The sequence below is a fragment of the Tenebrio molitor genome, chromosome 4, assembly GCF_963966145.1.
Source record: "Tenebrio molitor chromosome 4, icTenMoli1.1, whole genome shotgun sequence".
NCBI lineage: Eukaryota > Metazoa > Arthropoda > Insecta > Coleoptera > Tenebrionidae > Tenebrio > Tenebrio molitor.
The window spans coordinates 5,354,409-5,367,508 of record NC_091049.1 but is presented as its reverse complement, the minus strand read 5'-3'; the positions used below and the strand labels follow the sequence as shown (position 1 = coordinate 5,367,508).

The following is a 13,100-nucleotide window of genomic DNA, read 5'->3' as shown; positions in this document are numbered from 1 at the left end:
GCGGTGCGGTTTTTCTGTTGAAATTTGTAACGTAGCCGTAAACACAACACATAAGCGGGGCGTAAATCACGAACGACCGGTTTTGAGTGAAAATGACAGCGAGCCGTGCCGCAGGAATTTACGGTTTAATGGGGATAATCGTAAAAAATCGGTCGGCGCGGGAGAGGGCGCGAATCGGAAGGGGCAACACCGGAGAATTTTCCCCCAGGAAGTGCTCGGTTTGATTTATTTAACGCCACCGCGAGCAGTACAGAAGTACTTTCACAGTTTCATTGTCGTAATGTTCTGAAGAGTCCCTCCACAATAGCGGGATTATTATCAGGGAGTTGTCTCTATTTGCTCAACTTGTTGAAAGAGAAAAAAACAATAAATCGACGAACGAAAAGTGCAACTCAGACTCGCAGATTCATAATTTACGTTAAGTCAATTTTAAAACTGTCAGTCAATTCCGTTCCATTTATTGATAATCCCGGCAACAAAGTTTTTCCAACTCCAACGTAACCTGTCAAGAGCAAGCTGAGCCACGGTTTGCAAAACAAAAACAAAAAATCTGCACCTACGGGTCAGGTGTGTTCGAACCAGGGCCGCCCCCGTCCGCCGCCCCCATTTCAGCAATCCACACTCGTCGCCGTTGTTTCGGCGTAATCTGGGCGATCGGCCCAGACGGCATGTCTCCGCCGCCCCCCGCCCTAATGCGATCGCTTGTTCAACGACATCCTTAATTGTCATCCAGATGACGGGCGATGTTTATGCGGCCGTCACATCGACTCACGCCGCCCCCAAAATCGAATTACAGCCAGAGCCGTCTCCGCCGCAACGCGAATTCGATTAGCGAAACGCAGCGCCGCCCGGCACGGCCGGGAATTGCATGTGCATAGCCACCGAGGGGGAAAAAGAAGAAACGGGAAAAATCGCCGCCTACGAAAAATATCAATATTCAATTTGGGTGATGGCGCGGCGGAATGAAGTGGCGGCGTGCACGGCACGGTTGGGAAGTCGCGGGTTAAAAATGGAGTCTGGTCGAAAAATGTTCCGCTATTTTATGGGGTGCGGGAATTTAGTGAGGTGAGGCACGGAAGCGGTGAGTGGAAAAATTGCGGGGAGGGGGTGCATGAACGGTAAAAATTGTCGCGTTAGAGTCATCTGCGCTGTTTTAATTACGTTGTTGTCTCCCCTCGAGCTTCACAACTTTGTTCGCCACCCCCCCAGATTAGAAGCTTTGAAAGTATCAGAATGTGTAAAATCGATAGCGTTCAAGTCCATCCCTGGGAATCCCCGGAGCGGCCGCCGCCACTTCTCAACAATCGACCATCTAATTGTCATTATAATTTTCGCCCCATTACTTTCCACGCACACCCCTAACAACGTAACAACCTCGTCGCACCCTCAAAACCCAAACTTACTAGCTTCCAAGACACTAAAACAATACACCCGGCACGCTTTCACGCCTCCGACCGCCTCGCCACCCCCAACCCTCGCCGTCCCCATTACGCACGACAAATTTATGCCGACATTATTTGGGGCAGGGGGCGCGTTATCATAATGCCTACGACGGAAAAGGTATCGGACGAAAAGGGTCCCAAAGCCGGTCCTGCACACGGTCCATCATCCCCTTCTTCGAATGTAAATTCGACTCGGTGCACCGGCGACGGCACGCTCACCCATCATTAGGGGATGCGTGTTTTTATTTTCCGGGGTTTTTTTTTGTTCGTTATCGGGGCGGAGAGATTAATCGCGACAGGTGGGGGCGGCGCGCCGTTATTTTTAATGAAGCACGGGCGTCTTTTGACGACTGGAAATGGGAAATGCGAGAGCGGCAAGCGGAGGACTACTCTTCGGATAATCGTGTGAAATCGAGAAGTGTTTGGATTATTGCAAGGAGAAGAGGGTACAAGGGGCGGTTTCGAGAAACGGGAAAGCTGACACCGACGATTCAGCGACTGGAGATGACGCACATTACGCGTCTCCTCTTCGGTTGTTTTTCCGGGTGTTTTTCCAGTTTCGTTCGGGGGTGTAATCCGCACCCCCCTACTTATTACTTCCAAAAAAAAAACAAATATCATCTCATTATTCTGTTGCATGTATGAATGTGCGCCGCCCACACACCCGACACGAATAATTAGTATCAAATTCTCGACTTTTTTGGTTCAGGTTCAGCCGGAAGTCGTCGCAACTTTCAAACTCGAAATGAGAAACGGCTTTTATTTATGAATCCAATTACAGAATTTCATTTCTTAATTTAAATATCATAATTCTAGGGCTCAATTTAGATGAAAGTGTCAACTTTTATGTCGCAGTGGTTTCGGAGTTGCTGAATCCGTTAGGCATTAGAATTTAATTTAAAGTAATAAAACTTGCCGGTGCAAGTTTATAACAATGTGACAGTTCTTTTCATTTTGACTCGCAAAAGAAATCGATTTTCGTCGGTTTATTTTGGTTACAAATTTTTGTTTATAACGGGTGTTCGAAAACAAACACTTTGGGAGTTGGCCGTGGTTCGGAACGTCCTTGCCGAATATGGACGAAACGTCAGACGTATGTCCAAAAATGCGCTGATTACTTCACACACATTAGTTTTTGCACATCTGTTATAAGTATTATAAATAAAATACAATGTAAAATTTTCAAAAATTCCAAAAGGTACTAAAAGGAGCACATTTCCCATTGTTACAAATACATCTTATTCTGTTCGGGCTTAAATTAAAGGATTAGACAAGCTGAAGTCAAAAGTGGCGCAAGCCCCGCCCCTCGACGCCATTTTCTCAGAATACAGAATACTCAATACAGAACCAAAAGTGGAAAACTTTTCAAACGATCATCGTGCTATAAAATATTCAAATTTTTCAGTGGATCTTAAAAACATCCATTTAGAGCCTGATGTTGGAGCTACTGTATTTTAAATTAAGGGAAAATTAGCTTTGCGAAGGTATAATTATGTCACGTGTAATGTCATGCATAAAATGGGGAACGGCCAACGTTGACAAAGGAGTTTCGCTTTGTTTATCATAGAGATAAAGTTGAAAGGAATAAAAGGTTATTAAAGGGTTTTTTACGTCAAATACAGTAAAAATGTTTCAGAATTTTTTCCCCGTCACAATGTTAAAATTTTTGCATGACGAAGAAAAGAATGTTGAATATTTTTGAGCAACCAGCACGATACAATTCGCAATTTGTAGGTTTTCTTCTCTGTTTTCTCCGGTCTTTTGTTAATTTAAACAATTATTTCACTCGGCTTTTCATTTCACTTTCCCGTGACGTGCTCACTCTCATTCCGTCCTGGAATCTCTCCGTTTTTTGCCCTCCGCGCAAATATTTATTTTTTTCGCATTAAAACGCATCGAAAAATTTCAAATTCCAATCTTGGATCCGATGCGGTACACAAGCCGCCAACATCAATCATCGCGCCGCCTCCCCACGCACTAATAATCAACTGCGGCGGTCACTGATGGATTAATTACTTCGTTATCCGCAATCGGATAATAATTCAATCCACGATTACACCGTTAACGATTAAATCATGTCTTGCGGCGCGCCTCCAGGGCCGGATCGCGTTTTCCCTTTTTATTCTTTTATTTGGCGCCGCCACGAAAGCCAAACTCGAAGCAAACACCAATTCCGAAACGAAATACATAATCGCGGCGCTGTGCGTAAAGTGACAGGGTTTTCAAAAAAATATTTTTTCTGTCAAAATTCGAAATGTCGACGATCGTGTTCGTCGTGCTGAGCGGCGTGTTCGTGGCCTGCCTCGTCCACCACATACTCCTGTGCAGGGGCTCAGGTGAGGGCGCCCCCAGGCGAAAAATCAAAACTGACTGATTTCCGCAGGGAGAGATTTGTCCTGTTCCCGTCACTAGTCCGGCCCTGGCGGTAGCAATTTGTGGTGTGGTGCGTGGTCGGCGGTGCCGCACCCATTCCTGTATTTTGTTGTTTATTTTTTGGTAATAAAAACATGCGCTGAGACTGGTTTTGGGGCTTTTGTGCGAGGGCGAGGGGGCGGCGTGCGTGGGCGGTGGCGAAGAATGTTGCGACCGGGTCAAGACGCCTCCTCCGGTCGTGTTAAATCGGCGAAAAAGTGTTTTAAACTTTGCGACGGAAAAAATTATTAATGTCGGGCCTCTGAGGCGGCGTCAATTGAAATCTTCAACGCGGAATGAATTTCAGAATTGTAGACGATCGGATCAGTCGGCAGGTGAGGAATGTCGTCTCGTCGAAAGGATCGTGAAATATTTGAAATTGTCACATTCATCAGGGGTCCTTCGGCAGGACCACTTCAAACAGGAATGTGTTCCTTAGATGTGGGGATCAAGTCGGCCGGGTGGTCACGTGGTTGGATTGCAAATGGCCGCGAGAGGGGAGGCATATCAGTTATTTTGACATGTACCTACTGTGGAAAATTGTTTGAATAGGAGTGTGGAGAAATGTGGAGTGTTGGGACTTAAAGAGGAAACCCTCCTCCGCTGCGCGTCGAGAGGAATTTATGAGTACCGCGGGGGGCGCGGGCGGCGTCCGGTTAATAAGCACAGGGTGAACTTAATGAAACTTTTCCAATATTAGGGTGAGCGCGGATTTCGAAATCAAACATAAGCCGGGGCTGGCGACGTCGCCTGAATATAAAGAAGCTGTCGATGAAGCCGTGCCGCCATAAATTCGCACCGGCCCCCAATAATCCCCCGGAGTGGAGATTTACAACCGCGAGTGGTCCTGCACACGCACTCTCGATCTTAATTAAATAGCGTCGTCGCGAGAATCGAAACGGCAACAATCCTCACTCCCAAAATATCCCCCGTTTGGAGACAAATAACCGGAGGTCGCCCCCACCTCCTCCGCCCGCCGATTTTAATTGTGCTCGCGAAGGGGTTCGCAAATATTCACCCCGGGCACGGTGTTATCTTCCACCCAAGAAGGAGGAAGCCCTCCGGATTTATTGTGTATTAAGTTGGAATTGGCTCGCGGAAATCGGGAATATTATTTTTTTTTTATCTGATTAAGGGGGCGTTAATCTGGATTGGATAAAAATGGGTCTGGGATGATCGAAGGGAGGGGAGAGAGGGGTTCTCAGGATTGCACGAGAACAGCTGCGGAACTGCAGGATCTGTTTTGGAGAGAGGCGTTTTTCGGTTAGGACAAGGGAATTTGTTTAAATCGTCGAAGGATTGGTTGAAAAACGAAAACAGAATGGTAATGATGAACGGGAGGGAGTGCATTAAGAATGTCTTAAAAGATTGTTAAGGGCATTGCGGCAGAAAATCAGGAAAGAGTGGAAAGAAAATGGGTGATTTAAAAGATTTCGAAGCAGAAAGAAATCGAAAAACTTTACCGAGGTGGAAGTTGTACGTGACCACATTTGGAGTTGTTCGTTTAGGAAAGAAATTGCGCAGTTAAACGGTTTACAAGGAGGCTTTCGAGAAAATAAAGAGATTTCCAAAATACATAAAGTAAAATCGGTAGAGAATGTGGTAAGAGAGAGTAGAAAATAATAATATGTACTTTATCGAATGTCTCTAGAAATAATGAAAATTTCAGGCTGAGTGACATGGTATTACGTAAAAACAATACAAATCGAATCGATATTCCATTAAAAAAACATTACCTACTCACAAAAAGTAATTGCAGGAGCTTGAATAAGGGAATGTTTTCGGAAGAAGTAACTGAAAGCTTAATAATTAATTTCGATTAAATTAGATAACATTATTTCTCGGCATTAAAATCTTAAATGAAAACAAAAAATTTAGCGTTTTTGTGTCATGTACAAGAATAAAGGCGTAAGAATTAAAAAAATCATTACAGGAAAACTGCAGTACAGTTTAACTTGATAAAATAAAAACACTTGTTGAATGTGAAAAATAAAAGTCAGATTGTTGATTGAATCATACGATTATACCGAGTGACTATAAATGATTGAAGCAAAATAGTGGATTGGCAACACTGATGCAGTTGGTGGTGCAAATCTTCTCGTGCATCATCTGTCAATCATTTCTATTTAGGTTAGGTTAAGTCAAGAAGTACATTGGCGTTGGAAAAAAAATAGATTTTTTTGACGTTTGTTTCAATTTTGAAAATTGCGTGTGTCATGCCAACGATGTTGCCAACTAAAGATTTCAAATGTGTTAGCAACATAACAAAATAATTTTCAATCGTTGATTGTCACTCGGTACGTAGTAATTAATGAGATGACATTTTTTAGAACGTTAAACGATAAAATGATATTTACGTTAAATCAGTAAAGCTATAACAATACAGTGTATTTCATTAGATAATGAGACCGGCAGAATTGAATATGCAACCTGCAATACATTTCCAAAGTTATATAACGTGGATATTTTCAATATCGTGTTGTTTTAAAAAGAAATTATGAATCCACGATGGCTTTGCTTCTAATAATTTCATTTGTCACAATTGACATTTACGGAAAAGTTAAAATACGATGATTAAAATGTATTCGAACAATGAGAAAACAGACATGATCCTGATTTATGAGGATTCTGCCGTTACGCGTTTATGCAGACAATACATTTTTTCCCAAAAACTCTTTTACAATTTTATTTAACCAAGCGAATGACGTTTATGTCAAAATTTACGAAACTGCACAGCCAACCATGTTTCATGTTTTTTTAAATCAATAAAACAAAAATCCACGTTAACTTTGAAAATGTATTGCGGGTTGCATTTTCAATTCCGTCGTATAAGTTCAATTTTCTTGCTATCTACATGTCAAAACCAAGCCTAAAGTAAAAAAAAAACGAGATATTTTTTGGCCTTTTTTGTTTTGTTTTGAGTCAGATGTTGCTGTTTTTACTTTTCTTTATTTTGAAATCAAGAGACCTACTGGCAGATGGGACGCATTTGAGCAAAATCTTCTCTCTTCTCGTCTAGCGAGCCATCAAAAAGAAAAAAATCAAGAATGCTACCTTATCTTTTGTTTTATCGGTTGCCTACCTACCGAAAATGTATTATTAATTAATTATTAATTATTAATGCTTAATCTTCAATGGTAAAACCCATTTTACCACTTATTCTGGGATAATTGTTGCTCGAAAAGTTGTTTTCCAGGTTAACAACAGCACATCGTTGACGTTTCTTTGACATTTCATCGAAAAATCTGCTTACCACTTGCGTCGCGTTTGGCTGGTAAAGCTGGTAAATTACTCATTCTTACGAATCTAAAATGTTCCTATTGTTTATTTTATAGATTTTCTCCATTATCAGACAATAATAATAAAATGCACAATTATAATTCCAACGTATAAAATTCATGAGGTATGATTTATTATAAAGTAGCGTTTGAGACCACCAATTGTATACATAGCGACTAAAAAAGTATGAATCAAGTTTACAAGAGAATCAAAGGAATCAGTTTGTTTGGAAACCGCTTTTTTCACATTTGGCAGGCAGTTTTTCTGTCATTCAACGTTATGTGTGGTTTTTATCGTTAAAGTTTTTTGTGTTTGATCAGGAATTTTTGATAAAATTTGTAAAGTAGTGATAAAATAGTGCCTGCAACTTATTCAGAAAACAACAAAGTGAAAATATTGTAATTGTGAATAAAAGCAGAAAATGAAACATCAAAGAAGTTACTCAAAATGCTTGCCATCGTTTGCAATGCAAATTTCAGCACCTCGTGTCCAAGAAAGCCGAACTCAATTCAGAGTGCCTCTGTTTTGACGAATTTCCTGAACGGCGTTTTGAACTCGCAAACTGAGAAACTCCCAGGTGATTTGCAAAACGCCCAGTACTTGTTTGTGGCTGTTTTTAAATTTCGTGAAGAATTTCTTCTTCTGCAACTAAAATGCAATCTTCTCGTTGACGGCCAAGATCGCGCTAATGCATTTCAAACACCCAAAATCGCGAAGATGCTGCAAAAATTCCTGGATTGGGAAGTATCATTTGAGGAAATCTTTTATCGTAGATTGCCGTGCTAGCGTAAAATTCAGTGGCTCCCAAACTTTTCTTGAAAAACTTTTAACCCCTTTTTCTAGAAAAATATCAACATTTGTACAAGGCATTATTGGCTCAATCGTTACCTATTGTGGAGTTCCACCACTGGTTAAAATATCTGCACAACTTTCAAAGTCACCCTGTATAAAACGATTATTAATAACATTTATAAGACCGAGTACAAACTGAGCCTTGCTCGTATCATTACAATAATTAAAAGAAAAAACCTAGATAATTAGCTCTCCCACCGAGCAAGCAGGCTTCACTCCCACACAGGTGCACTTTTTCCCTTGCCCCGAAAGGGCACTGATGCACCCCGCCGGCTCCAAGCACGCGGCCCCCATCTCACACCCTCGTCCAAAACAATTAAATATCCAGTCCCGGATTAGATTTGGAGCACGCAACAAGACGGTGCATTGACAGTGCGCCGGGGTTGGATAAGAAAAAATTTTATCCGACCCCTCCGCCGTCGTAATTGATGTCCCGTCGACTGTCCGACATGTTGTTTACATTGTAAATGGTTTGTCTAGTTAGCGTTGCAATTAATCCCAATTATCGTTTACGGACGATTTATCGTCAGGGTCGAATTCTTGTGATTTTATAGGGCCGGCTTGTCGAGGCCGCAGCGGAGAGATTTATTTTTGGGCCCCCACACAAAACGACGTCGGCATTTCCGGAATGCCGACGGTTTCCGGTGACGAAGTCTCGATTCCACTCGCCCGATCGGTTTATTTGCGGAGGGGCAGGACCGGACTCGTTTCGAAACAGACTAATTTTGTTCTCTCGTACGAGTTGGACGCCGCGTCGTTCTAATGAAAATCCCATCGCCTGTTGCTCACCGGTCCGGACCTGGACGCATCGGAATGTCGCCTCGAACGTCCTTCGAATTTTACGGAGTCAAAATGGCCCATAAAGCGCAGCGCGATTTTACGACAGTCCCGGACTCGCCCCTCGCGCTCTCGCTTGAATCTCGTCGACAGCTCCCCTCGCCCCGCGTGCGACACGTGCGGTTTTCGACGGGCTCGCAGGGTTTACGTGCGGATCACAGGTGTCGCTTTATTATGAAATACGAGCGTCGTAGAAGGCGTGGGGGGTTGGAAACGGTGTAGATTTATGCCCGATGCACTCAACATTCCCTCAACACACATTAGGGAAATCCAGTCGGGCTGTGGAACGTTGTTGCCGGAGCTTTATCCCGGAATGGGATGTAAAAACCCGGAGAGGGAGAGCTTTACTTACACAGGACAAATTGATATTTTAAACAAAATACTATAGTCTTTAAGTATTGATTAATTAAGACGAAGAGAATAAAAGGAATAAAGATGATTCATCAGTACTCACAGGAATGTAAAAACAAAATAAATCTTTATTAAAATGGATTTTCTGTATCTTTTATTGTCATCTAAACTCCTAAACTTATAAAAATTGTTTTTTCTGTGGGTCTAAGTGAAGATTAAATCTGTTAGATTTTCTAAATTGTTAGATTTTCGCGTTTGGTGATGTTTCTGCACCTCTCTTGGGATGGTATTTTTGCAAAAACTACAAAACAGTTTGTGAGAAAAGAAAAACCTATTGATATTGATGCTACGTTACATTGTGTTACTTATTTTTATTTGATTAAGATTCTGCGAGAGGCCGCACCGTTGGAAGAGGTATTTCTATGAAACTATTGAACACACCTCACGTAACACCACAAGTAATCGTGATTTGGTGGTGTTATAAATAAATTAGTGACCTTGATAAATGTGTTTTGGTGAATGTTTGATTTCAGTTTTGACTGGATGAAATTTGCCTTGGTGTGAATTAAAATGTGACTAATTGACAAAGCGAGTACGCTAAATAAGTAAATTTATACAGCACCGAAACAAAGTGAAATGAATTTGTGCTGCGAGACATGTGATCCTGTTGAGATTTGAATTTTATTGTCTTTCCTCTTAAATTTGCCCCTCGCGAATGCTCACGGAAGAGTAAAAAGGAAGATGTCATCAGACTTATGAGGAACTTTCTTCACGTGTCAGCTGTTTGTCAACGATCCATTCCTCTTTAAGGGTGGCGAGGCTGGGTTTTGTGCTCTGCGCCGGAAAGTTCGAGATTGGATTTTTGTTAGGACCAGACCGAATTTACATAATTTGTTGTCGAATTACAAATCTCAAAAACTCTAAATTACTGCACCTATGCAATAATAATTGTGCAACAAGAAAACAAAGAGAAATAAAATTAAATACATTCACATTATTAAATAATATACAGAGTCATTATAAATTTTTGTCCCATGTAGTTGGCGTTGAAAAACCACACAAATTTTGGATGCGCCGCCACCCTCGCAACGTTAGACAAACTAGTAGACAGATTTCCACTACCGCCCGTAGTGCCACCTTTCGGCGATACTAGTCTCACTCATGTTATGAAGCTTGCGGCACATTCAACTACGGCACCAACGCCTACTGCGATGAGACAATCATTTATAATGACCCTGTATAATATAATAAAAAGACAACTTGTTTCAACGTGACTCAATTTAAATTTGCAAACTATGTAATTAAAACAATAAAAAGAATTATTTTTTTCTATTTATAATTACATATGTATTGTGATTTAACAGGTAAGTTAATATTACTGGCAAAAGCAATTAGGACACCGTCACCCTTAGAATGACCAACAACAGAAAATTTGTTGTCACAACGGCACAACGCACAACTGGAAACAGTTCAGAGTTAGTAATTAAATCATTGAACCAAGTTTCCGTAAGTGTAATTATATCAAAGGTCATATCACAGCAGTTTGAGTAAAATATCAAAATATAACATACCAGTTTCTCGATTCACCACACATCGAAATTCCAGATGTTACCTTCGTTAAACAAAATGAGGTCATTATTCAGTAGACAACAGTTAATATGTAATAGTAACAAATTGTGTACAATAATATAATCTGCACAATGCAGATTTAGGAATACATACGAGTATAACGGACTCATTAATTCCTTGACAATTATTTTTAAATCGGAAAATAATTTCTTTTTTAGACACCCTTAATGAAAAAGGTAATTTTACGTACTCCCAAGCGGACGAAAAGTAACTCTTTTTCGGCCGCGCTTTTCTGATCCTGGACCGTGGCGCTATCTGTTGGTCTGTTTAAGTGTTTAGTAAATTAACAACGAAACCGACAAAACCGAGTAAAACGACTGAAAACAAGTGAAAATTTGACAATTAAATTTAACCAAAGTATTTTATTTTCTCGAAAAAGTGTTGTATTGTTTATTTCTGGTACTTATTTGGTGCATAATCAGAAAATGAACGTTCACATGTATAATCGATAGCAACAGCGTGATGAAGAAATGTGTAATACAACAGAGAAAGTGATGAATAAATGTCTAACACGCCGCCGGACATCGCAGATGATAAACGCAATAATTGTCTTGTCACCATAAATTATGTAAATATGTAAGTGATTGTATCGCAAATAGTGAATGTCTCGTTTTGCTGGCAAGCTGAAAAAAATACTATAAAAAAAATTGTAAATATGTATTAATAAATGTATTTATTTGAAAAAAGTAGATAAAAAATTAATTTGTAATTTTTGCAATAGTGTCTTTTGCTTTATAATTCGTGCCGTCGCCTAAAAAATTTAATGGGCATCTCGGTCAAAAAGTGCCTCGGCTTCGCCTCGACTAGAAAACTCGTACGAAAAAAATGCACTTTTTGGCCTTGATACACAAGTAACTGTTATAGTCAACAATCTTTTTTATCTCTCTTCTAAAAGAGGCCTAGTTTTTAATAAAATGAGGGTGCGTCTTTTATAGGTCCCCTATATTGAAATAAAGCTAAATTTTAATATTTGTAAAGGCTCATGATCGAACAGAGTCAAAGACGGAGTCCGAGAATCAAATAAAATTTGTTAAAATATGCCTGATTTTATGAATGGGGATATTTTCTTTAAAAATTGAAAATATCAATTTGCTCGGTGATCTTTATGATACCTAAAAACGGATATTTATTCACCATTTTATTACTTTATTTATTAAAAATTGAGAAAATATCAATTTGTCCTATATTGGCCTTCATAAGTAGTGGGAGGGATATCTTCCGATGTACACTATCCGCATCCAATTAAGACGGTGACGTCACCGCCCGATAACGAGCGTTCATTGGTCGATCCGTCGACGACTGCTTTGATCCAATTTTAATTAGCTTATTACCGTCTGATACGAGTCGGCGGTGCAATTATTGTTTGCCTAATTGCTGTAGTTGGAATGTGCTTTGTTTTGGGCTGTGTGCATCCTGCAGAGTCTAGGTGGTTGCGGTGCGCCGCTAATTAAGGGGTGATACATCGACTGCATATTTACAAGGGTTGTGTCCTTTTGCTGGGGCTGGGGAACAACTGAATTTCGCGAGTTAATCAAGAAGGCTGCGCGGGTGAAACGAGTGCGTGTCGGTCCCCTCCCCCCACTCCTCGAGATGCGTGCCTCCCCTCGGGCGCCATTTTTGTAGCACTTGTACCGGTGTAATTTGATCGTCCCGAGTGATGATCACGTGTAACCGCCACCACTAATAAACCGTCCCCGGACGGTCTCATTACAACACCCCGTCCCCAAAGCCGGACTAAATAATTAACGTATCCCTTGCATACACGTTCATTTAACGCCCTCGCGTTTTAAACTCCACTGAATTATTCAACGGGCGTCGAATAAATCGCCCCGAACAAGACGCACACGTATGCAAACACGCACACACGCGAATCTCATCCCCCTCCAGTCGCTCACCTAATCAATCCGGGAGGCGGTGAATGGTGAAGACGAATGGCTACAAGACTGCGGAGATGTAAGTCGAGCCCGACAAGGGGCAATTTATATTGCTTTGCCTGCTAAATACGGCACGGGGGATGAACGATGGCGGCGGGAGGGGAACGAGCGATGGCGACGAGAGGGGAGCCGAAACGAGCGACGCGATCGTCGATAATTAAGTCGGTCCGGGGCGAGTTCGATTAAACTCCGGCCGAGTTGCTTAAGACGCGGCGGTGTCCCGGGGGCGGCTGCCGTCGCTAGATAAAACCGTCATATTTGCGGCCGACAATGGAGACGTCCGCCCGTTTGTTCGGCGACGCCGAGGGGGTGGCGGCGGGAGGAAAAATCCGGGGGGCGGCGATAAGAACGGCTCTCACGAGTA

General features: G+C 41.6%; 1 protein-coding gene and 1 long non-coding RNA gene across 2 annotated transcripts in view; both read left to right on the top strand.

Moving 5' to 3' along the window:
• Positions 1-13,100, top strand: part of vex (somatomedin B and thrombospondin type 1 domain containing protein vexed) — a 66,288-nt gene that overhangs the window by 40,014 nt on the left and 13,174 nt on the right. The gene's annotated exons all lie outside the window — the stretch shown is intronic.
• LOC138128912 (uncharacterized) lies at positions 481-3,960 on the top strand. Its single transcript, XR_011158950.1, has 2 exons — positions 481-3,778; positions 3,826-3,960. It is a non-coding gene; the product is annotated as an uncharacterized lncRNA (long non-coding RNA).